At 45.2% G+C, this 24803-nt stretch overlaps 1 pseudogene; it reads left to right on the forward strand.

Annotated features, from left to right (window-relative positions):
• The first annotated feature begins 2766 nt into the window (after window positions 1-2766).
• Window positions 2767-2883, forward strand: LOC124551452 (annotated as a pseudogene).
• Window positions 2884-24803: the final 21920 nt, after the last annotated feature.

Consider the following 24803-nt stretch of genomic DNA (forward strand, 5'->3'; position numbering starts at 1 on the left):
CCGAAAATTTCTATTGCAAGTAAATTTCCAGCGAGGGGCAATGAGGTATACACAAGCACTTCGTACATAACATTACGTATTTTTATTATTTTAAAGGTGATGATTTACACGTGCTGCAATGAGATTCCCCGTAAAACGGCAGAAGCTGTAATTTTAATGGCATCTTCCACATGTTATAGACGCTGCATTTTTTCGGTTGTATCATGCATTTAGAGTTTCTGTAGAAAGACAAACTTGGTTTACATTCATAAAAGGTACTCTGTCATCTCACAGTGTCGCAACAAACGAAGTGTAACGCATCATTTCACCAAATATTGGCAACGGAATGTATTTTGATGGAAGTGATTCTCTGTCGATCGCGTGTTTTAGAAAACTGGCAGGGGTATCTAATTCTGCATGACGACAATCATTCTTCATCTTGAAAAACTAATTAGAGTTTATTTGTCCTTTCCAGGAGTGCCCCTGCACCTAAGGCAGGGGCATAATGTAAAAAAGTGACGTATAAATTGAAAAAAATTAATAAAATAGTATTCGCGTAAGTCCTCGATGAATTCCGTACTCTTTCCGCTGCGCTAACAGCTGTGTGGAAACCACGTGAGCACAAAAGGCCCACGCCTAGCCCGGCCTGTGGCAAAAATGGTGATTTTTGTAGATGCTTCGCCATCTGGAGCTCCCACTTCTGTTACTTCGATTTCTGGTGAAGCCCTGCACGCACCATCGATTTGGACGATACCGGTGATGATGAATAGGCACGGTCCCTTTGTTAGATGTGTGCATGGGACAGAGAGGGTTCACTCGATACAGCAATGTCATCTTGGTTGCCTACGCGGCAGGCGCTAAGCAGCCAGGTGACATACGGCCTAAGCTGTGATGACGTCGGCCTGGTATCTCAGTGGATCGCACGGCCTCAAAAAAAAAAGAAGGAGAGGGAGAGGGAGAGGGAGAGGGAGAGAGAGAGAGTTGATTGTGGGGGAAATCGGAGGATCTACCTATGCAGCTGAGTTCCAGTTCCAGCCTTCTAGTTACGAGGGCTCCGCTTTTTGACTACTGTCGATCGTCCACCAGTTCATCACTTTGTGATTTAACTTAGGAGAGGATCTAACCTACTGCTCGTCGCCGACTTCGCCCAAATTTGTGGTACATACGCTGGGCTTGGCAACAAATGAAAATGACAGAAGTGAGAGTTCAAGATGACCAAGAATTTAGGAAAAACAGCATTTTTGAAGAGATTCGTGAGAGGTATGAACCATCTATGGTAGTGTAATTTGCACGCAGTGGTTAGCACACTAGGGAGAGTGCAGAACGCTAATACGAGGGTCGTCGTGTCAAGTGCCTATGTGGAAACATTTTATTTCCAATTTTTACATCACGTACATCACATGTAATGCAAAATGATACGACTGAATTTATTAATATTTTCTAGAAAAAGTCATGTAAAGGATGACCGATGTGGAATTCTACACGCAGAAGGACAAATCTGTTAACTGACTCATGAGGAGGACAAATAAATCCTCATTTATGCTTCGAGGTTTTTTACAGTGTTTTGGAGTGTTAAAATAGTTCCCGCCAGATACACGTCCCCAATGTGATGCTGCAATGCCTTTTTTTATTCACATAAATAATTTGATCAACAAGCTTTAAAACCGCTCAGAACTCATCGAGGGAGAGAACGAAATCACATGCTGAGTAGACTGAATAAACATACATTTCACTGTATATCGCCTGCTATCCTCGTTAATAGTTGGTGAAATGAGGCGTTAGTAAGGTTTACTGCCAAACCGTACAATGAGAGGGAGATCCTCAGTGAATGTAAACCAAGTTTATTTTTCTATAAAGACTTTAAAACAAGCACGTAATTGTAAACGTGTGGCAGTTATGGCATATTCAAGACGACGAGAAACTCAGTGCATACCCTGTTTCTATGATATTCACCCAGCATTTATAAATCATCAACTGTGAAATAGTACTGGTTAAATACAGTCTTGGTTGCAAATTTTAGTGTTTTATTTTTCAACGACGCGTTTCGCGTTATTTAGGTATCTTCAGGTTATCTTAATTTGGTATATCTTAGAAGAATCCTTTAGTCAGTGTAGCCAAAGGGCACCGTCGAATATATCAGGCCAACATCGCTTTCGTTAAACTCAGCAAAAACTTCTCTAGATGATCGCGACTGACACCAAGATCTGCATAACGCGTTCCCGTTCACAGGAGCGAGTTATCTGAAGATGCCTAAATAAGGCGAAACGCGTCGTTGAAAAATAAAAAAACTAAAATTTGCTACCAATAATGCTTTTAACCAATACTGTTAAGCACTGGTTTGCTCTATGCCACATATGGATAGGAAGAATTTCAACTGTGAAATAATAAAAGTATCTAATATTAGAAACGAAGTTGTCGTGTTTGCGCTAGAATCCCTTCCTGGAAATTTATTTACAATCCCATGTTTTCCGTTGCTGGTCGTTTTCATGCCTTTTATGAAAACGTTAATGAATACAATATAGAGAACGTTCTTTCGGTTTCTTTGCAGTGCAAGTACCGTAAAAATATGATGTATTGAAGTGTTTCCGCATTGAGATTTGACCACGCTACTGTCGTATTACTGTTGTACACTCTCCCTGTGGTGCCAACCGCTGCATAGAAACGGCGGTAACACAAATAGCTCTTATCTCGCCCCACCACGCCGAAAATATTTTTTTTTCTAAGCTCTTGGCCACCTGGAGGTCCCACTTCCGTCACATTTCTGGCCAAGTTCTTCATATACTTGGTGGCAACGGCCTTGCCGCAGTGGATACACCGGTTCCCGTGAGATCACCGAAGTTAAGCACTGTCGGGCGTGGCCAGCACTTGGATGGGTGACCATCCAGCTGCCATGCGCTGCTGCCATTTTTCGGGGTGCACTCAGCCTCGTGATGCCAACGGGCTACTCGACCGAATAGTAGCGGCTCTGGTCACAGAATACCATCATAACGACCGGGAGAGTGGTGTGCTGATCACATGCCCCTCCTATCCGCATCCCCCACCGAGGATGACACGGCGGTCGAATGTATAAGGGCCAGTCAAGATAAAACGAGACAGATGGAAAAAAGTCAATTTACATCTTATTGTTTCGAAAGCAATCGGCACATCTGTTTATACAGTACAGGTCATTAAAATTGCAACACCAAGAAGAAATGCCGTAATAACGGCCTTGACACGCCTGGGCATTGAGTCAAACAGAGCTTGGATGTCGTGTACAGGTACAGCTGCCCATGCAGATTCAACACGATACCACAGTTCATCAAGAGTAGTGACTGGCGTATTGTTACGAGCCAGTTGCTCGGCCACCATTGACCAGACGTTTTCAGTTGATGAGAGATCTGGAGAATGTGCTGCCCAGGGCAGCATTTGAACATTTTCTGTCCGCAGAAAGGCCCGTACAGGACCTGCAACGTGCGGTCGTGCATTATCCTGCTGAAATGCAGGGTTTCGCAGGGATCGAATGATGACTTTTGCCATTCGTGCACCCATATTCGTCGTTGAGTACACCATGAAAGGCGCTCTTGTCTGTGATGCAGCGTCAAGGGTAACCGCAGCCATGGTCTCCGAGCTTATAGTCCATGCTGTTGCAAACGTTGTCGAACTGTTAGTGCAGATGGTTGTTGTCTTGCAAACGTCCACATCTGTTGACTCAGAGATCGAGACGTGGCTGCACGATCCGTTACAGCCATGCGGGTAAGATGCCTGTCATCTCGACTGCTAGTGATACGAGGCCGTTGGGATTCAGCACGGCGTTCCGTATTACCTTCCTGTACCCAACGATTCCATATTCTGGTAACAGCCATTGGATCTTGACCAACGCGAGCAGCAATGTCGCGATACGATAAACCGCAATCGCGATAGGCTACAATCCGACCTTTATCAAAGTCGGAAACGTGATGGTACGCATTTCTCCTCCTCAGACGAGTCATCGCAACAATGTTTCACCAGGCAACGCCGGTCAACTGCACTCTGTGTATGAGAAAACGGTTGGAAACTTTCCTCATGTCAGCAAGTTGTAGGTGTCGCCACTGGCGGCAACGTAGTGTGAATGTTCTGAAAAGCTAATCATTTGCATATGACAGCATCCTCTTCCTGTCGGTTAAATTTTGCGTCTGTAGCACGTCATCTTCGTGGTGTAGCAATTTTAATGGCCAGTAGTGTACATTTATTCTAGCTCTTGAGGCAAAATCTTCCTGTAAAACTGTTTCAGTCTGCCTACAGAACAATGATCGTATCCAGGCGTGCACCTCATTATCCGAATCAAACTGACAGCCACGAATTTCTTCAGGCCTCGAAAATACCATCGGGAGAGATTAATACTGTATGGAGGATGTGTAAGATCTTCCCAGCGAAACTTCTGTGTCGTACTGGAGAGAACCGTTGCAACATGTCGGCCGCGGTGGTCTCGCGGTTCTAGGCGCGCAGTCTGGAACCGCGCGACTGCTACGGTCGCAGGTTCGAATCCTGCCTCGGGCATGGATGTGTGTGATGTCCTTAGGTTAGTTAGGTTTAAGTAGTTCTAAGTTCTAGGGGACTGATGACCACAGCTGTTAAGTCCCATAGTGCTCAGAGCCATTTGAACCATTTTTTTGCAACATGTCGGCGGGCATTATCCTGCATCAGAATGATGCCTTCCGCCAACATTCCTGGGCGTTTACGCTACGCTGCAAAAGTTCCGCTTTGAAGCCCTTATACATCCTCCATACAGTTCCGATCTCTCCCTATGCGATTTAAATTCGTGGCCGTCAATTTTCTTCGGACGAAGGCGTGCCCGTCTGGGTGCAATCACAGCTCCGTAGGCAAACGACAATATTTCTCCGTGAAGGCATTGACAGTCTTCACACTGAGGCGTAGCGCCGTATACCGATCCTGCCTTGGAGGCGGTTGAATGGGAGATGTGTCTCAGAGCTGGATAGTGACAGATGGTGACGCGACACTGGACACGCACGTAGTTTAGGTATCAGCCGACAGGACAGTATTGGATAGGGGACTGTGATTTAGTTTCGATTGTGCTCACTAGAGTGCACTAAAGTAATAGAATGTTTTTCGTAAACTGTTCTATTTTCATAAATTGTTATTATGTCTTTTTGTATATGTAAACTGTTATAAATGTGTTTTAGCAGTATGAATAATGCGTGAGTGTGGTTCAAGGTTAATATGAAGATAATTGTTTAACGAGTTATGTAGTGGGAATCAATGTGGGAACATTTCGAAGAACTATGGATGTGGACAAAGGGGATGTTTGTAGAATAGATTTGTAAAGTAAGTTTATGGTAAAGGGAAAGCTAATTCAGGTATAAATAACAATAGCAGATAACTTTATACATAAACAAAACTTCAGCGTATTAGATAATTACGTCGGTAAGAAGTGCAATCGTTACGTTTAATATTTTGCCATTGGTTATTGATGAAAAGCGCGGACTGACGCGGGAGAGTGTTGTTTTGCTATTGGCTGTTGAGTAAACTGACCAATGATAAAGCAATATTTTTCGCGCGCCTTTCTCTGCTGGTAGAGAAGACAGAGTATTCTAAAGAAGGAGTCGAAGCCTAGCCATGAAACAGTTCGGACGTGTGTAGGAGTAGTTCCGATGGAAATGATAAGTTGCGGATCTAGCAGTGTTTGATACATCAAAAGTGTTGTAAAGTGACGGCATAATTATTCCGATGAGTGTGTAGAAATTTCGGAATTTTTAAGTAAATTTTGTGACGAGAAAAGACATAAATTCCTTGTGGCGTATTGAGCAAGTCGGTGGCTAAAAACTGTGACTGCATTAGGTACCGACAGACTTAATATTTGGCTAGCATTCTTAATCAAACACAATCCGTATTTTTGTAGCTATTACGTTTCCGGGAAATGCAACACCAAAAACTTGCTAACGTGAGTGAAAGGGATTATGAGTGACGGTGTAAAGACTAGCACGGGCTTGGCAGTGGTACTTGTTCACCTAAGTTTCAGAATATATTAATTAAGGGCAAAATTTCCAACCTTTCATTTCGTGTGAAAACTTTCTCCCGAAACGTAGATTAGTGACTTGCAGCCAGATTCACGTCGAAGTACAGTAGGTTTCGCACGGCTTACCTACTGATGATTTGCTGAGGCAGTGTTCACAGGTAGGTACAGGTTCGTCGTAAAGGGACGGAAGGAACCGCACCGCCACAACGCACAGTGCGATAAGCTTATTAACTTCTGAAATTCCTTCATTGTAGTGGACGTGGGACAATGGCTGCCAGTGTAAGTAATGGAAATGGAGCACAACAGCAGTATTTTCAATTTCTTATTCAGATGACTTTGCTTAAGCGCTGCATTTGCGTCATCTTCATTTCCTGCTGTTAATCAAGTAAGTACTTCCAGTCATTGGCGCACGTTTCATGGGATGAATACAATAAGTAGGTGTCGTGGACCATTATTCGTCAGGAGTCTGCATTCCAAAATTGTAACAGTGACCCTGATAAACAGTGATCCACACACCTGGTTAGTGTATGGCTCGTATGACACACAGGCCAATGACGGTAAGTACTTACTTGGTTAATAGTAGAACCTGAAGATACCGGAAATGTGGCGTTGAAGCTAGTTGCTGACTAAAAAATACTTTGAAAATACCGATATAGTGTTACGTAAATATATTAACAACTACGTTGATTATAAAACAGTCTGCTTTCTTTTTATAATGCTGTACCTCAAACGGTAAAAACAGAAGCCTTATAGGATGACTTCCTTGTTCGTCTGTCTGTCTTGTCTCTGTCTGTCCCACTGTTAAAAGTCCTTTTTCTCAGGAATGGGTAGACATATCAAGTTGAAATTTATGTCACATATTGAGCTCTACCGTTCCATGGCTACGTAAAATAGGAATCATCTAACTTAATGAAATCAAAGGATACGGCCATTTATGTCATATACTTTGACACTTTCAAACTCATGAAAACATACAGCTTACCTGTCGTTGACCTAGAACCACGAAATTTGCGGAGAAGCAAGTAGAACTAATAGTAAAAATCCGAAAAATGTTAGTATGCAGTTATAAAAATGAGTTTTTGTTATTTGTTAACAGACTGTCTCTCCGTGAGTCTGTTAAGGTCCCGTTTCGTCAAGAACAGATAGACGTGCGAACGTTGGCGGCATAGCAAACGTTAGCTTCGAAGTCAGTGCAAGCAAAACATACGGCCATTTAAGTCACATATTTCGACACTTGCAAACTCCCTCATTAAATGATAATTAATTGAAACCCTCAGCTGCCGATAGGTGGTGTTGATATATCTCGATGGGGACAGCTGAAAATGTGTGCGCCGGCCGGGAATCGAACCTTGGATCTCCTGCTTACATGACAGACGCACTATCCATTTTAATTTTTTTTTTGTTGATCGTATTTTGTTCCACATTGTTCGTTGAATTTGTTCGTGGCAGACGTCCGATGACACTCGCTCAGGTTGGTCGTTGATCCGTTCACTCAGTTTTTTAATTACAGAGCGTAGCTAAACCCTCTGACCAAACACGCTGAGCTACCGTGCCGGCGATCCATCTGAGCCACCAAAGACACAGATGAATAGCACGACTGCAGGTACTTACCCTTGCACGCTTCCCCTGAGTCCCACATTCCCAAATGTCCACAATCTACATACGAAATGTGCCTAATAGATATTAGCCCATCCACTCATTACTCGCGCCCACTAAAGTGACGATTCCTGTAAGAGTTCCGGTAACCTGTGCTCAAATATCTATTAGGTAGACCTACACTACGTATGTAGATTGTGGACCGTTGGGAATGTGGGTCTCACGGGAAGCGTGCAAGGGATAAGTTCCTGTAGTCGTGCCATTCATCTGTGTCCTCGGTGGCTCGGATGGATAGAGCGTCTGCCATGTAAGCAGGAGATCCCGGGTTCGAGTCCAGTCCCGGTCGGGGCACACATTTTCAGCTGTCCCCATCGAGGTATATCAACAACACCTGTCGGCAGCTGAGGGTTTCAATTAATTATCATTTAATCTAGAGAAGCTCCTCGGTCATCAATGGTATCTTTTCTTCCGAGAACAGTTACTATCTTCATATATCACTCATTAAAACTTATAATGTACCTCTCGTTGAACTAGAATTAAGGAATTCGGCAAGAAGGGAGGTTTCACAGTCGAAGAGAAGAAAAAAAAAAAAACGAAAATTGTTAATTCCTGATTGCATCATAAGCTAAAATTATTCCCTTTCTCGTTTGTTATCCGACTTGAAACTTGAAATTAAAACATATTCTCCAAAGTCATGGAATTCCTGAAACATGTTTTGTCAGTATGAATCCAGGCAACAGGCAAAAATAGTCAGCATCCTCGGTTCCCGGAATGGACAAACTGTCTACGTACGTAAGTTTGTACGGAGCCTTCTGTGCGCGAGTCTTTCTCGCGACTGGTCATTTTTTATAACTGTCTCGTATTGATTTGACTGCCCCTTATGCCTGACGTCGAACCTCTTCCAGACGAGATATCAGTACTGTATACAGTCGATTGCGCAGTAACTAATGTCAACTTTGAAAGGATACTCATCAGTTCTCTTAGTCGTAGGTTGGTTGGTAGAACTGGCATAATGACTTTTACGCCTATGAAGTGTTGTTGTTCGCTGATGCGTAGAAAAACATCGTTGCTAAAACGTACCCTACAACAGAACGGAATACAGAAATTATTTGCATGGAATGAAAATAATAAAAAAAAGAAATCAAACACAGCTCGCTGTGCGTTTTCCACTGCAGAACGCTCGGGGTCGTCGCCAATGCGAACTCTGGAGGAGCGCTAAAAGGCAACCCACGAGGCAACGAGGAAAGCGCACGCACGTGTCAGCGTGTGTGGCATTAGCGGGGACTCCGCCGGCCCACTTAGGCAGATTAGCGCGGCGTAGAAGTGCGCCCAACTCATAAGCCCCGCCCGCTTATCCGCTCGCCGGATTCCCACAGCCGCGACGACCAACCGCTGTGCGCAGCCACTCGAACGACTCACGTGGAGAGCTTCGAGTATTACGATCAGCTCCGAGTGCGCGCTTTTCCGCACATTTGCTCGTCATACTGATGTCAGAAGGACGCACTGGGAGGCAGAGAGGGTGGTATACGGCAGAGCCTCAATTCATCTACATCTACATCCATATTCCTCAAGCCACCTGACGATGTGTGGCGGAGGGTACGTTGAGTACCTCTATCGGTTCTCCCTTCTATTCCAGTCTAGTATTGTTCGTGGAAAGAAAGATTGTCAGTATGCCTCTGCGTGGGCTCTAATCTCTCTGATTTTATCTGATACGTGTTACAAACCGGACACAATCGGAAGGACGAAGCCCCTTTGCTTTCTTCCCCTTTGCTTTTTTCTTTTATCACTCGTTTATTACATCAGAGAAATACACATTTTAAGACAAAATTTAACTACATGAAATATTGCTCCCGGTATAGGTTAACATAAGCAGTGACAAAACTTAGTTGTCTTAAGGGTTTCTGCTGGCAATAAATTTTAAGGAGGCAATGTAAGATTTATATCAATTTAGCTCAAGCACGTAGCTAGTGATTGAATCACGACACAGACACTTCAACAAATTCGGTAACAAATAAATAGCGTGAATTTATACTCACAGTAACCAACTAACCAACAGTCTTGCCATTGAATAAGTAGTAGGCCATTTGGAACGAGCCGGCCGCGGTGATCTAGCGGTTCTAGGCGCTCAGTCCGGAACCGCGCGGCTGATACGGTCGCAGGTTCAAATCCTGCCTCGGGCATGGATGTGTGTGATGTCCTTAGGTTAGTTAGGTTTAAGTAGTTCTACGTTCTAGTTAAGTCCCATAGTGCTCAGAGCCATTTGAACCATTTGGACCGAATTAGCAACACCCCGCAACTAGGGGAGTTAATACCAACAGTCTTTAAATGTCTTGCTCCACATTAAATAAACAAATTTACAGTAATTAAATGAATAACAAATCAAACACACTACGCTCCAATCAAACTCTTCAGTGGAACCCAAGCCAAAATGAAGATTCCATTAACTGACTAGCACTGAAGTCACAGTCTGTAAATGTCTTGCTCCCAGTTAAATAAACAAATTTACAGTAATTAAATGAATAAAAATCAAACACACTACGCTCCAATCAAACTCTTCAGTGGAAGCGAAGCCAAAATGAAGTTTCCATTAACTGATTAGCACTGAAGTCTCTGTGTTTCCAGACACACATGAGGCAAACTTATGCATGACAAGATTTCGAATGGAGCACATCAGTAAAACCGGTAGTGGAGCTAACTCGTGCCACTGAAAATTAAGGTACTAGACCAGGGCACAAGGTGTTGCCTTAGTGCTATACTGCGCTCCAAAATATTAATTCAAATGGACAATTCAAAATTGATTACACATAAACCAGCATTAATTAACGAGGAGTGACACCAGGTCGCTCGACGGGATGACAACACTTAATTGAAAAGACAAATGCCGGAAGCGGCAGTAACATCAAACACCTTCCCCGAGTTTTAACCAGGAGTCACTTCCCTCTATACAAGTAAACATTTAACCAAGCACAAGGAAGGAACCCCGAAGAGAAAATTCAAATAAAATCCCCAAAAGATTATAAAGGACAGAGAACCCCAACTATTTAAATTTAAAACAATTAGCTCTCCCCAAAGGCAGTGTAAACGCGAAGGCCACACTTAAGAGGCCACCAAAACTGGTTACAAAAGGTCTTACACATTTGCTCCTTTTCTTTAAAGAAACACAAGGCTGCTTAACTTCTGCTGGCTTCTGCTGGACGTCCGGTATGGCTCGTGTAGGATACACTAGGCAGCAACCCAAGCTAGGCGGTCGCAAGGCACGGCGAGCAAAATACGGAGAGCAGACAGGCAGGCAGCCAACACATATCCTCCATGCTGAACCGGCAGACACGTACACCCAACTCCACATATACGTGGTTGCTTCCCACCTCGTACCTCGCGGCGTCTCAGCAAGCCCGAGCAAACGTCAACTGCCACTCGCCCCGCGAATGCGGAAAATAAACAAGGCAAGCAAAGATACGAAACATCGAAGGATCGATAATGGACATCCAAGAGACTAGCGCGCCGGTAACGAGCGCCACGGCTCCTTATACTCATGGTCTCCTCGCGAGATATACGTACGAAGAAGGCATATACTGCTTGACTCGTCGAGGTAGGTATGTTCTCGAAACTCCAACAAAAGCCCGTACCGAGCTACTGAGCGTCTCTCTTGCAGAGTCTTCCACTGGAGTTTATCTATCGTCTCCGTAACGCTTTCGCGATTACTAAATGATCCTGTAACGAAGCGCGCTGCTCTCCGTTGGATCTTCTCTATCTCTTCTATCAACCCTATCTGGTACGGTTCCCACACCGGTGAGCAGTATTCAAGCAGTGGGCGAACAAGTGTACTGTAAACTACTTCCTTTGTTATCGAACTGCATTTCCTCAGGATTCAGATAAACAGAGAGAGTACACGCTGGTCGATTTTAGGAGGATGAACCGGGCTCCAACATTATGAAGTAGCTCAGTGAAGCCGACCGCTGTGACCGTGTAGTTCTCGGCACTCCAGTCCGGATCCGTGCTGCTGCTGCTGCTGCAGTCGCAGGTTCGAATCCTGCTTCGGGCATGGATGTGTGTGATGTCCTTAGGTTGGTTAGGTTTAAGTAGTTCTAAGTTCTAGAGGACTGATGACCTCAGATGTTAAGTCCCATAGTGCTCAGAGCCATTTGAACCATTTTTTTGAACAGTGGAAACGACCTTTTGTTGTTGTCTTCAGTCGGAAGACTGGTTTGACGCAGCCCTCCACGCTCCAACGCAGCTCTCTTAATTGCGTAACTACTGCAACCTAAGTCCATTTGATCCCACTGTCAGTTGCCTGTTCCTCTGCGGACTCTGAATGTAACCTACAGCTCTTTAGAATAGATGTTTTCTACCAAGATACTTCGCTTGAAACAGTTCCTTACATTTGGTGGTAGGCCCTATCTTTATGTAACAATCCACAATATAATTTTGCTGTTCTAATGAAAAACTGCTCGTTTCTGTAACAACTCAACAACACGAGCTTCTCACAACAACTGGTTCACAGCCACACAGGTGCAGTCAACTTTCTGATAAAGTGCAGTGCAACCAACTCTCAAGATTGTTGCCACTTCACAAACAATTTGACTAGAGATACTGGTTTTAAGTGGGACACATTGTACTAGATGACTTCTTACTATAACAAGAGTAACTCGCAGTATGCAACATTATTGTACTCGAGCCTTGACCTTCCTCTATAATTTTTAAGCCCCGTCTCCTTCACACACACTTCCAAGCTATCATTCTCTTGGCCGGCCGAAGTGGCCGTGCGGTTAAAGGCGCTGCAGTCTGGAACCGCAAGACCGCTACGGTCGCAGGTTCGAATCCTGCCTCGGGCATGGATGTTTGTGATGTACTTAGGTTAGTTAGGTTTAACTAGTTCTAAGTTCTAGGGGACTAATGACCTCAGAAGTTGAGTCCCATAGTGCTCAGAACCATTTGCACCATATCATTCTCTTGACGAATCTATTGTTATAGTCACACTGTACCATAAATTTCCTTTTCCTAATTTCCATGCAGTACCACCTTCTTAGTTATACTGTGTAGTAAGCAGCCTTACATATTGTGTTTTAATGTCGCAACCTTAACCCCACCTCCCTCTCCCTCCGCCTCGCCCAGGCGGAGCGGGAGCGAAACAGGAGGGCGGAAACAGCATAGGCCCCTTTGCTACTTCAGACAGCGTTTACATTTCGTCGATCTGTTTTGATCCATGATTTATTGTAGATCACAATGTACACCAGGGCAAAAATTGCGGAACTGGAATTGGGGTCGATGACGTTCGGTATATTTATTGGCCTTCAGTATCCTTATGTATATCAGTTAAGCCACTGGATTCGTGATTTCCTGTCAGAAAGGTCACAGTTCGTAGTAACAGATCGAAAGTCGTCGAGTAAAACGGAAGTAATATCCGGCGTTCCCCAAGGAAGTGTTATAGGCGCTCTATTGTTCCTGATCTATATTAACGACGTAGGAGACAATCTCGGTAGCCGTCTTAGACTGTTTGCAGATGATGCTGTCATTTACCGTCTTGTAAAGTCATCAGATGATCAGACCGACTTGAAAATGATTTAGATATCTGTACGGTGGGAAAAGTGGCAATTGACCGTGAATAAGGAAAGGTGTGAAGTTATTGACATGAGTACTACACGAAATCACCTAAATTTCGATTACGCGATAAGTCACACATATCTGAAAGCGGTAAATTCAACTAAATACTTAGGGATTACTATTACAAGTAACGTAAATTGGAACGATCACACAGACAATATTCTGGGTAGAGCAAACCAAAGCCTGCGATTCATTGGCAGAATACTTAGAAGGTGCAACAGGTCTACTAACGACGCTTATCCGCCGTATTCTGCAGTATCGCTGTGCGGTGTGGGATCCGCATCAGGTGGGACTGACGGATGACATCGAAGAAGTACAAAGAAGGGCAGCTCGTTTTGTATTATCGCGAAATACGGGAGATAGTGTCACAGACATTATACGTGAATTGGAGTGGCCATCATTAAAACAAAGGCCTTTTTCGTTGCGACGGGTTCTTCTCATGAAATTTTAATCACCAGTTTTCTCCTCCGATTGCGAAAACATTCTGTTGGCACCCATCTGAATAGGGAGAAATGATCATCACGATAAAATAACAGAAATCAGGGCTCGCACAGAAAAATTTAAGTGCTCGTTTTTCCCGGGCGCCGTTTGAGAGTGGAAGGGTAGAGAGACATCTTGAAGGTGGTTCATTGAACCCTCTACCAGGCACTTTATTGTGAATAGCAATGTAGATGTAGATGAGAAGGGTTGAAACTTGCGGTGGCGTCAGCCGTGTCAAACAATGTCGAGAAAGTCGTCTGGTTTCTCGTCACACTTCGAAATATCTGGGAATAAGGGCAAAAAGGGAACAGTTGGTTTTACTGACGCCCTTATGCAACCCACTGTGGTCTTTTGGTGTCGATTTTGAGCAGCGGTGTGTCTGACATGCTTTACTTTGCCACATATAAGAAAACGACGTCATTTCAGAGCTGTCGTTGTGGTCCTGCCTTCCACTGCAGAGGCGTCGAAGTGTGGGTAAGTCGGTGTTCCCATCGTCCGACACGTCGACGGTAGCCATGGGCAGGATTGTCGTGAATCTGATGCCAATCTGGCCTCACTAACCCACCCTACACTTGACATTAGCTCCGGCCTTTCTTTCGCATATGCCGGCGCTTCCTGCAGGAAGTGTCGCCAAGCCCGAGAGCGAAGTTCCAGAGTGCCACACTTGTGCCGGATTACAAACATACACATCGCAATGGGAGATAATTCCGTCTTTCGAAAACGTGACCTTGTAATAGTGATCTGCAGGGAACATGAACGACCTTAAACAAAATTCGAGCAGGCCTCTTAGATTGTTTGCAGTTAATGCTGTGGTTTATCGCCTAGAAATGTCAGCAAAGAATTTGTGAAACAATGTAGAGAAAATATCTTCAAGATGAGAAATATGGTGTTAACTCTGGGAAATAAAATGTTTAGTTCCTCTCATGACAACTAAATAAATTCTGTTATACAATGAAGCACCAAATAAACTAGTATAGGCATGCGTTTTCAGAGATACGTTAACTGGCAGAATACGGCCCTGCGGTCGGCAACGCCTATTTAAAACAACAAATGCCTGGCGCAGTTCTTAGATCGGTTACTGCTGCTAAAATGGCACGTTGTCAAGACTTAAGTGAGTTTGAACGTGATGCTACAGTCAGATTACGAGCTATGGGGAAATTCATCTCCGACGTAGCGATGAAGTGGGCAGTTTCCCGTACCACCATTTCAGGAGTGTACCGTGAATATCAGGAATCCGGTGAAACATGAAAGCTGGCCGGTGTGGCCGAGCGGTTCTAGGCACTTCAGTCTGGAACCGCGCTGCCGCTACGTCGCAGGTTCGAATCCCGCCTCGGGCATGGATGTTTGTGATGTTCTTGGGTTAGTTAGGTTTAAGTAGTTCTAAGTTCTAGGGGACTGCTGACCTCCCATAGTGCTCAGAGGCATTTAAACCATTTGAAAACATCAGATCTCCGATATCGCTTCGGCCCGAAAAAGATCCTGCAAGGACGGTCCAACGACGACTGAAAAGACACGTTCAACGTGCCACAAGTGCAGCCCTTCCACAAACTTCGCAGATTTCAATGCTTGGCCGTCAACAAGTGTCAGCGTTGGAAACATACAACGAAACGTCATTCATATGGGCTTTCGGAACCGAAGCTCCACTCGTGTACCCTTGATGACTGCACTACTCTAAGCTTCAAGGGCCCTTCAACACCGACATTGGACTGTTTCTGACCGGAAACATGATGCGCCGTAGGGCGAGTCTGGTTTCACATTGCATCGAGCGGATTGTATGGAGACAATCTCATGAATACATAGACCCTGCGTGTCAGCAGGGGACTGTTCAAGCTGGTGGAGGCTCTGTAAAAGTGAGGAGGATGGACAGTTGGAGTGATATGGGACCCCCGATATGTTTAAATACGACAATGACAGGTGATACTACGTAAGTATTCTGTCTGGCCGCCTGTATCCATTTTTGTCCATTGTGCATTCCGACTGACTTCGGCAAATCCAGCACGACAATGCGACAACCCGCAAGTCCAGAATTGCTGTAGAGTTGCTCCAGGAACATTCTTCTGAGTTTAAACCCTTCCGCTGGCTACCAAACTCCCCAAACAGGTACATTATGGAGTACATCTGGAATGCCTTGCAACGTGCTGCTCAGAAGAGATCTCCACTCCCTCGTCACGGATTTATCAACAGCCCTGCAGGATTCATGGTGTCTATTCGCTCCAGTTCTACTTCAAGCATTCAAAAATGGCGCTGAGCACTATGGGACTTAACATCTATGGTCATCAGTTCCCTAGAACCTTAGAACTACTTAAACCTAACTAACCTAAGGACATCACACAACACCCAGTCATCACGAGGCAGAGAAAATCCCTGACCCCGCCGGGAATCGAACCCGGGAACCCGGGCGCAGGAAGCGAGAACGCTACCGCACGACCACGAGCTGCGGACACTTCAAGCATTAGTCGAGTCCATGTCACGTCGTATTGCGGCACATCTGAGTGCTCACGGGGCGCTATACGATGTTACGCAGGTGTACCAGTTTCTTCGGCTCTTCAGTGTATTTTTCAAATCTCTAATAGCACTTAATAGCTCATGATGGAATTATTTCCCCAAAACAATTTTCTCTAGCTAAAATTAGTTCTGTCTGAAACTGAGACATATATAGCAGTATATTATAGTTATATCTACACAATTGTGACTGTAACAAAGTCATTCAGTATAAATTAATTTTAACTAGAGGAAACGCGTCCCAATTATAAACCTGGTTTGACCGCAACATGTACACTCGCTCCTGTCGGTAGTGTTACTCGTATGACAGGAAATAACCACTCATCATGGCGGCGCTGCGAAAACGCTGCATTGAGCTCCAGCACGTAGCAATGTAACCCACTGCTGACGGTATAGCGGCCAAACAGCGCAATTATGTAAGCGACTGGACTGCATACTCCTTGCCTTAGACAGATGCCACAACAATGGTAAGTTAAACAACCGTCAGGAATGTCCATTCAATTAAATGTCTGTTGCTTACAACTACGACCAACTTCCACTGGGAACATGACACAGAATATCTTGTGGGAACGACCAACCGAAGTCTTCGTTCTAGCGACAGAACACTTAGTTGATGCAACAAATCTTCGAAAGATGCTGTGTAATCTACACGTGTCCATCCTCGGCTAGAGTGCTGCTGCTCGTTATAGGATTCTTACCAGATACGACTGGTAGGGAACATTTAAGAAATGTAAAGTGCGCTGGAATGTTCTGTGCCCGGGGCGTGAGTGTCACGGATGTTGTTTCCGAGGAACACTGTTGAGAAAGCCGGCCGCTGTGGCCGAGCGGTTCTAGGCGCTTCAGTTCGGAACCGCGCTGCTGCTACGATCGCAGGTTCGAATCCTACTTCGGACATGGATGTGTGTGCTGTCCTTAGGTTAGTTAGGTTTAAGCAGTTCTAAGTCTAGGGGACGGATGACATCAGATGTTATGTTTCAAAGTGCTAGGAGCCATTTCAACCACTACTGAGAAAACTTTGAGAACAAGCAGCTTCTACTGACGCCAACTTATATTTCGCGTAAGGACGACAAAGGTAAGATAGATTAGAGCTAATACGCAGGCAATCGTTTTTCGCTTTTGCTGTTTGCGATTGTAAAGGGAAAGTAATTGACTGGTAGTGGTACAAGGTACCTTCCACTATCGAATATACGGTGTCTTGCGGAAGATATATGAAAATGTAGATGGAGTTAATGATATGTAAGTCGGGGCGTTTCCTGGTTGCAGAGAGATCTTTTTCACAAAATGCACCAAATTTCTCATGCGAATATGACAATATTTGTTGACTTGTAAGTACTTTGCCGGCAGCTCGTGGTCTCGCGGTAGCGTTCGCGCTTTCCGAGCACGGGGTCCCGTGTTCGATTCCCGACGGGGTCGGGTTTAAAATGGTGCAAATGGCTCTGAGCACTTTGGTCATCAGTCCCCTAGAACTTAGAACTACTTAAACATAATCAACCTAAGAACATCACACACATCCATGCCCGAGGCAGGATTCGAACCTGCGACCGTAGCGGTCGCGCGGTTCCAGACTGTAGCATCTACAACCGCTCGGCCACATCGGCCGGCGACGGGGTCAGGGATTTTCACCTACCTCGAGATGACTGGGTGCTATGTCATCATCATCATTATCATTCATCCCCATTACGGTCGGAGGAAGGCAATGGCAAACCACCTCCACTAGGACCTTGCCTAATGCGACACTGCGGGTCTCCCGCATCGTTCCCCTACGCTCTGTCACGGAGTATGGGACTTTATCATCATCATCAAGTACACTGCACCACACAATTAAACGGTTACATCATCGGATACTCGTAATTATCTCTCATTTTAAAGCAGTTTAGAGTGTATTGAAAAGGTGCCTACAACTTGGCGTTGTAAAGGTGCAAAAGTGTGGCGCCAAAGACGTCAGACGTCCTCGGCAAAGCTTATACCAGCGAAGTGTCCGCACATGTGAAAAAGAGACTAAAGATCAGAAGTTCATGTGGGAAGTTCGGTGGGTCAGTGATGTCATATTGGCACCAAAATCCACTACAATTCTGGCGAACGCCATTGCACACGAGTCATTCGAACGCGAATTCGTTCCGCCTCCATCCCACCCTTCGCCATATTTCACACCATTTTTTAACGCCTCAGAGATGGTGGTCAGAACCACGATTTCCAGGCTTAAAATCGCGATGCTTTCTGATGGATGACCGAGGAAAACATTTCAGACGCATCTCCGCTGAGTATCGACACGAAAATGTGTCGGGGGAGGAGGGGGAGAGGGGCTGGGGGGGGGGGGGGAGGGGGAGCAACGGATGGCGTCCATGGAACCACTCATTTCCTTGCGGCTTACTCCCACACATTCCGCGCTGGGAAACGTCAGCTCGCACTTCGATCAGCAACAGAACAACGTTCCTGACAACCTTTGACATTGCTGACACCCTCTGGACTATTCAACTTTTGTCGAAGGACATCGCGGGCCTGCAACGCCACTGGGGCGATTGTAGTCACCATACTCGTCACGCTCTTCAGCGAAACCTGAAAACGCATTTGAGCCGAGTTCCACACTTCTGCTTCGCTTTGGGAGACACGTACTTGGTTTCCAAAAAGTGACCCTTTAATTGTATTGGTTAAAAACAGCCTTGGTTTTAATTTTAGTTTTTTATTTTTCAACGACGCGTTTCGCCTCATTTCGGCATCGTCAGGATATCTTTTACAGATGGACGCGAGAGGCACCAAGATCGGCATAACGCTCCTGTGAACGGGAACGCGTTGTGCAGATCTTGGTGCCTCTCGCGTCCATCTAGAAAATATAACCTGATGATGCCTAAATAAGGCGAAACGCGTCGTTGAAAAATAAAAAAACTAAAATTTGAACCAAGACTGTTTTTAACCAATACTGTTAAGCACTTTTTTGCTGTATGCCACATGAGGTTTGGAAGAATTTTACCCTTTAATAGTGTTGCGCAGCTTATTTAGCGAGAAGTGATACGAGGGGCATCCAGTAAGTAATGCAAAACTTTTTTTTCTCCGCAAAATTTTGGTTCAAAAACTGAAGGATTTGTTGTGGAATACTGCTGCTTCAGCCCCTGTAGATTCATAAAGTTCGGGTTCGTGGCTGCGTAATGGGTAACTTTCAAAAAGGTGCGTTTCAAATGCTCTGAGCACTATGCGACTTAACTTCTTAGGTCATCAGTCGCCTAGAACTTAGAACTACTTAAACCTAACTAATCTAAGGACATCACACACATCCATGCCTGAGGCAGGATTCTAACCTACGACCGTAGCGGTCGTTCGGTTCCAGACTGTAGCGCCTAGAACCTCACGGCCACTCCGGCCGGCAAAGATGCGTTTCAAGCAGACAGCTGTCACTGAGTTTCTTTGCGCAAAACCAAAGAATCGCAGATATTCGTAGGGCTTTGCAGAAGTCTACACCAACACGGCAGTGACCAAAAGTACGGTGAGTGGTGATGCGAGGTGTCTGTCACAATCGCAACGAGGTCTCGCAAACCTGTCCAATTTCCCACGTGGAGATCGGCCGTACACAGCTGTGCTTCTTGCAGTGTTGGAACGTGCAGACACTCTCATTCTAGGTGATTAAGAGATCACAATGGAACACTTCACTGCTCAACTGGACGTGTCTGTTGCTACTGATGACACGCACGTCCACCAGTTGGGGTACTCAGAGGTTCGCTGGGTTCGTCAGCACCTAAAAAAGACTATAAAAGCTTCAATGAGTTTAGCCCAAGGAAGAATGCGCTGCACACAAAGCAGGAGATGATACTGATGCTGCAAAACATTGGCTCCCACATCGATCAAGAGGGTGGCAGCATGCGGGTGTACAGGCTCTCCCAGTAAGGCCGCCGCACTGAGCGCAGATTATGTTGCAAAAATAGGGGTTGGAAAGCAAAAGAGAGTGAATAATGAGCTAAAAATAGAAATGAGCGTTTGGCGCCATTGGCTGATAAGCAGGGGGCAGGTCAGTCCGCCTTCGTGCAGGTCTTATTACATTCGACGCCACAGTGGGTGACGTGCCCGCCGGATGATGAAATGATGTTGAAGACGGCACAACACTGAGCGGAGAAAATCCCCAACACAGCCGGGAATCGAACCCGGGCCCATGAGGACGGCAGTCCGTCACGCTGACCATTCAGCTATCGGAGCGGACAATACATCTACATCTATATTTATACTCCGCATGCCACCCAACGGTGTGTGGCGAAGGGCACTTTACGTGCCACTGTCATTACCTCCCTTTCCTGTTCCAGTCGCGGGAAGAACGTCTGAAAGCCTCCGTGCGCGCTCGAATCTCTCTAATTTTACATTTGTGATCTCCTCTGGAGGTATAAGTAGGGGGAAGCAATATATTCGATACCTCATCCAGAAACGCACCCTCTCGAAACCTACACCGCGATGCAGAGCGCCTCTCTTGAACACTCTGCCACTTGAATTTGCTATACATCTCCATAACGCTATCACGCTTACCAAATAACCCTGTGACGAAACGCGCCGCTCTTCTTTCGATCTTCTTTATCTCCTCTGTCAACCCTACCTGGTACGGATCCCACTCTGATTAGCAATACTCAAGTATAGGTCGAATGAGTGTTTTGCAAGCCACCGCCTTTGTTGTTGGACTGCATTTTCTATGGATTCTCCCAATGAATTTCAATCTGGCATCTGCCTTACCAACAATTAATTTTATATGATCATTCCACTTCAAATAGTTCCGCAAGCACACTCCCAGATATTTTACAGAAGTGACTGCTGCCAGTGTTTGTTCCGCTATCATATAATCATACAATAAAGGATCCTTCTTTCTATGTATTCGCAATACATTATATTTCTCTATGTTAAGGGTTAGTTGCCACTCCCTGCACCAAGTGCCTATCTGCTGCAGATCTTCCTGCATTTCGCTACAATTTCCTAAGGCTGCAACTTCTCTGCATACTACAGCATCATCCGCGAAAAGCTGCATGGAACTTCCGACACTATCTACTACGTCATTTCTATTTATTGTGAAAAGCAGTGGTCCCATAACAGTCCCCTGTGGCACGCCAGAGGATACTTTAACGTCTGTAGTCGGGTCTCCATCGAGAAAAACATGCCGTGTTCTGTTTCCAAAACACTCTTCAATCCAGCCACACAGTTGGTCTGATATTCCGTAGGCTCTTACCTTGTTTATCAGGCGACAGTGCGGAACTGTATCGAACGCCTTCCGGAAGTCAAGGAAAATGGCATTTACCTGGGAGCCTGTATCTAATATTTTCTGGGTCTCATGAACAAACAAAGCAAGTTGGGTCTCTCACGATCGCTCTTTCCGGAATTCATGTTGATTCCTACAGAGTAGATTCTGGGTTTCCAGAAATGACATAACACGCGAGCAAAAAAAACTTGTTCTAAAATTCTCTAACAGATCGATGTCAGAGATATAGGCCTATAGGTTTGCGCATCTGCTCGACTACCCTTCTTGAAAACTGGGACTACCTGCGATCTTTTCCAATCATTTGGAACCTTCCGTTCCTCTAGAGACTTGCGGTAAACGGCTGTTAGAAGGGGGCAAGTTCTTTCGCGTACTCTGTGTTGACTCGAACTGGTATCTTGCCAGGTCCAGTGGACTTTCCTCTGCTGAGTGATTTCAGTTGCTTTTCTATGACGTGTATTGGTGTTATGAATAAAACCAGCCTGCTTTCAGAAATTAAAATAAGTTTTTGATCACCGCTTGTAAAATAAGAACATTGAGGACTTGCACACAAATCTGAAGTGCTCATTCCCAAATTTAGCTGTTTCTCCCAATGTCACTAATGATATACAATCCTCACCACACAGACTTGCCTACTTCACGACTGTGTGGCACTGCTTGTTTGGTTAGAACACTGTTCCGTCTGATTAATTCCTTTCCACACAGTAACGCTTACGTTCCAACTGAGTTTGAGGGATCATACGACGGACCTAGAACATACATAAGTGTCTTTCCTTTCTTTTGTTTTTTTTTTTTCTCTCGAACATAGCAAAATGAAAGGAAATCAATTTGAAACTTTTAATTACAACTTTAATCGGACACATGAGTGGCACAGTGGAGGTAAAGTTGGGAAAATAGTTCCCAATGTGGAGCGCTGTTCAAGTCAGGAACTCTGGCGGGTGTTGCGAAATTGCCGACGGGCCGTGGGACGAGAAGGAGAGAAGGTGGGGGAAGCGACGAAGTTGGGTCAGCTTTAGGTAGCAGACAGATGGGCTCGGCAGGCAGTAGAGTGTAGACGGCTACTGTAGCCACGTGGATGGAATCCCTCCCTCCCTCCCTGCCTCGGACCTCGCTGGCCGCTATTGATTGCCGAGTTCGTTTCAATCCGCGGCGTGGGCTGGGACCGACGCCGACGCTAAATTGAATTCATCCGCGCTCGTTAATTCCGAGCCAGAAAGGCGCGCCAAGCTGCCGCCGCTGAGTTAATTGCGGACGGGCTTCCCTGGGGCTGCTCTTAAATGCCGCTCATTTTCGCTCCTGACGGCGCTGAACTCCGGAATTCCGAAACGTCTCCCTCAAAATTTTCCCGGGAGACGGATTTACGTTGCGAGTTAATGTGCCACCAGATTCGTTTTCCCTTCTCAATACAGCCCTCCTCCCCCCTCCACACCTCGACACCCTGCGCTGCTCTCCCAACCCCGAACAAAGCAACACAAAACTGCGACAATGTTAATTCCCACTAAGAGTAGACGTTTCAATTGCCGATCATGTTTCCACACCATCATCAACCGCTGTACATCTTCTTTTAAATAAAGGAGTCTGCTCTAATATTCTGAACACAAGGTAGCCAGCTATTGTAATCCATATTGGTGCTGCGTTGTTTCCGTTCTCATGTAACCACATCAGTTGCATTTCTCATCTGTACCTTTTTTTGTTTTCGGCCTCTTTTTCAGCAGTCGCATTTATACAAGACATACAGGTAAAATAGTACACACGCACGTACACACAAGCAAGCACGTACGAATGCACACACACACACACACACACACACACACACACACACACACACACACACACACACACACACACACGCACACAAACACACGCACACACACACACACACACACACACACACACACACACACACACACACACACAGAGAGAGATATGAGAGATGGAGAAAGATAAACACACCAGTCGAAAAATACAAATATGCACACACTTCAACTAGCAACAAAACAAAGCAACAGACGAGGGCATCCCGAAATATCGAAACGAAGTACAGGACTTGGTGGAACGGTAGTGGAGCTACACGACATTAAAACGTAAATATATTTCATGTTTGTGGCAGAGTAGTGTACAAAAATCTCACACATATGTGTGGGAGAACGTGACGGATGACGTTAGAAACAAGGCACCGTCAGTAATGATAAAAATTTAATACCATTTATAATAATAAGTTAAGGGAGGAGGACTGTTATGACCCCAGCAAGCAAAATCGTACAATAAAACCCATATTATGTAAGCCTGCAGTCTTTCATGGCCGTTGTCACTGAAGTTCTTCTTGGTTATTAGGCCGCGTCATATTTCTTCTAAAATGATCGACGTTTCAACCCCTCTGCTGGGATCTTCCTCAAGATCTTCTGGTGTCCAGTACTGCTAGAACACTGTCAGAGACGACTGTCGCGTCCTCTTATAAAGGGGGTTTTCTCGCGTTCGTGCTGGGGAAGTGATAGTAATGGTTAAAAGTCACCACTGGTGGGCCATAGTCATGGGCTAATATTCCCGCTCTGATACAAAGGAAGGGGCGTTGTTGGCCAATGGTATCCACAGGAGATTAGCCAACAACGCCCCTTCTTCTACATCAGAACGGGAATATTAGCCTATGACTATGGCCCACCAGTGGTAGCAAAATAAATTTTAACCTATACCATCGCTTCTCCAGCACGAACGCGATAAAACCTCCTTTTATAAGAGGACGCGACATCCATCTCTGACAGTAGTGGACACCAGAAGATCCTGAGGAAGACCTCCATCAGAGGGTCCAAAACGTCGATCATTTTAGAAGAAATACAACATAGCCTAATAACCCAGAAAATTTTAACTTTAAAACCATTTATTTTTGCAGAGATCACTGAAGATGGTTTAAAATAATGTCTTAATGGTACTTGTCTTTTATAATACTTATTAGAGTCTCAAAAGAGGATATTATAAATACTGAGGTGATAAAAGTCATGGAATATCTCCTAATATCGTGTCGGACATCCTTTTGGACAGCATAGCGCAGCAATTCGACGTGACACGGACTGAACAAGTTGTTGTAAATTCCTTGCAGAATGCTGAAGTATTGAGCCATATGGCCTCTTTAGCCGTACGTAATTGCGAAAGTGTTGCTGGTGCAGGATGTAGGGCACGAACTGACCTCTCCAATTAATTCTCGTAAGTAATCGATGAGATTCATGTCGGGCGAACCAGGTGGCCAAATCATTCGCTCGAGCTGTCCAGAATGTTCTCCAAACCAGTCGGAAGCAACTGTTGCCCGGTGACACGGCGCCTTTTTACCCAAAACAATTCCGTCCTTTTTTGCTCACCAAGTAACCGAACACAACCATTTTCAGTCAATGATCGGTTCAGGTGGACCAGTGGACCCCCACCGTTATGGAGCCATCTTCAGCT

The sequence above is a fragment of the Schistocerca americana genome, chromosome 9 (assembly GCF_021461395.2).
Source record: "Schistocerca americana isolate TAMUIC-IGC-003095 chromosome 9, iqSchAmer2.1, whole genome shotgun sequence".
Lineage (NCBI taxonomy): Eukaryota > Metazoa > Arthropoda > Insecta > Orthoptera > Acrididae > Schistocerca > Schistocerca americana.